This window comes from Cynara cardunculus, assembly GCF_001531365.2.
Source record: "Cynara cardunculus var. scolymus isolate 2C chromosome LG 13, CcrdV1, whole genome shotgun sequence".
NCBI lineage: Eukaryota > Viridiplantae > Streptophyta > Magnoliopsida > Asterales > Asteraceae > Cynara > Cynara cardunculus.
The window spans coordinates 27,854,210-27,856,123 of NC_037540.1; positions in this window are offsets into that span (position 1 = coordinate 27,854,210).

The window sequence follows — 1,914 nt, forward strand, 5'->3', positions numbered from 1 at the left end:
GATTGTTTTAAATCGGTCAAAGGTTGGACGATGTATTGTCCGGATTGTTTTAAATCAGTCAAAAGTTGGACGATTGTCTGGATTATTTTAAATCAGTCAAAGGTTGGACGATGTATTGTCCGGATTGTTTTAAACCGATCAAATGTCGACCGGGTTATGATTGGTAAGAAAAGTTATCTTTTTGAACTGAGAAGTAGGAATACGACCATTTGGTGGCGGAATTGTTTTAAATCGATTAAGTTGTGAGCGGGGTATTGTCCGGACTTGTTATCTGGACAAAGTTGTTGATTTTGATTCTAAGTATTAATCGGTCAAGCTTTATGCGGTGTGTTGTCCGGATTGTTGACCGGAGATGAAGTCCGGCTAAATCAAGTGACCGGATTTGAAGTGATGCCTTGTGTTTTTGATAAGAAATGTTATTTTATCATAAAAAAGAAGTTTTGAAATAAATGATTTTGTATTGATAATAATTTCAATGACTGTGGTCTATTTGGAATTGTTTTGTGAAATATTTTGATGAGGAAATAAGGGTGGCATATCAAGGAGTGGTGTACCATGGGATAAGGGTGACATATCAAGGAGAGGTGTACCAAGGGATAAGGGTGACATATCAAGGGGAGGTGTACATTTGGATATAAGGGTGACATTTGTATGTGTGATCGTATGATATAACTCTTTCTATTAAATTCTTTAAGATTACCGTGTTCTGGAATCTTTATTTCTTTGTGATTTAAAGATTTAAGATCAAGGTTTTTATTGGAAATCATAGTCTGGATGTTATTGAGGAGAAAACATCATGTTTGGCCTGAAACTTTATTTAAACCTTGTTTTGATTTGAAAAGGTTTAAAAGTGGCATTATGTGAAACCTGATTGGTTCTGAGGTATGAGATTTATATAGCTGAAAGCTTTGCTTGAAATGTGGAAAATATCTGGTATTATGTTTTTATTTATTCATATATTTGTTATATATATGAAATGTTGTTTTCCATAAATATTTTGGTGATTTTCATCCTGCAATAACAATAATAGGGCATCTCACTAGACCTTTCTGTCTAACCCTCGTTTGGTGATTTTAACTATGTGTTGCAGGAGGTACGAACAGTAAGGGAAAGGAGAAAATTTAATATTTTCCTATATGCGTTTTTGCTTGAAGATATGTTTTGATGTACATTTTTGATTATTTAGTACAAGTAATGTATTTGAATTTTTAGACCTTGTATTTGGTCATAATAGATTCTTGTACTAAGGGACCTTAATGGAATGATATCATGTATTTCTTTTGTATGAAATATGTGTTACATGCAATGTATGGCTTGGGGTGTTTCATATTGCAACCAAAAAATCAAATATTGAACTTGAAGACTTCTTTAAATCTTCATGACATAATGCATAAAAACTATAATGCAATCTAAATAACGATACAAACATACATAAAATTATGGGAAAAGTGAATAAAAAACTATGAAGATTATCAATAGTAAAATAGAAGAAAAACCAAAGAGAAAATAAATAAATTTAGAGATATATATGATAGAGATAGAATTTGAGAGGGTGTGAGAGATGAAGATGAATAAATAGTTGTTATATATATATATATATATATATATAAATGATTGATGGGAAAAGATGAATGGTTTTGGGTTATGCCATTAGAATTAATATAGAAAGAGATGAATGGTTTGGAGTTGAATGCAAACATTTAACAAAAAAACATAAATTGACAAAATAAAATATAGTCGTGGATATTGAGAGAATGAAGGGGAAAAAAGAAAAATGGGGTTCTAGGCTTTAGGAGAGACCACCTCAAACACTCATGGTTTCGTCTTTAATATATATATATATATATATATATATATATATATTGATTGATTAATCAAAATAGCTATTTTTTCACTTTTTAGTTATTTCTCTTT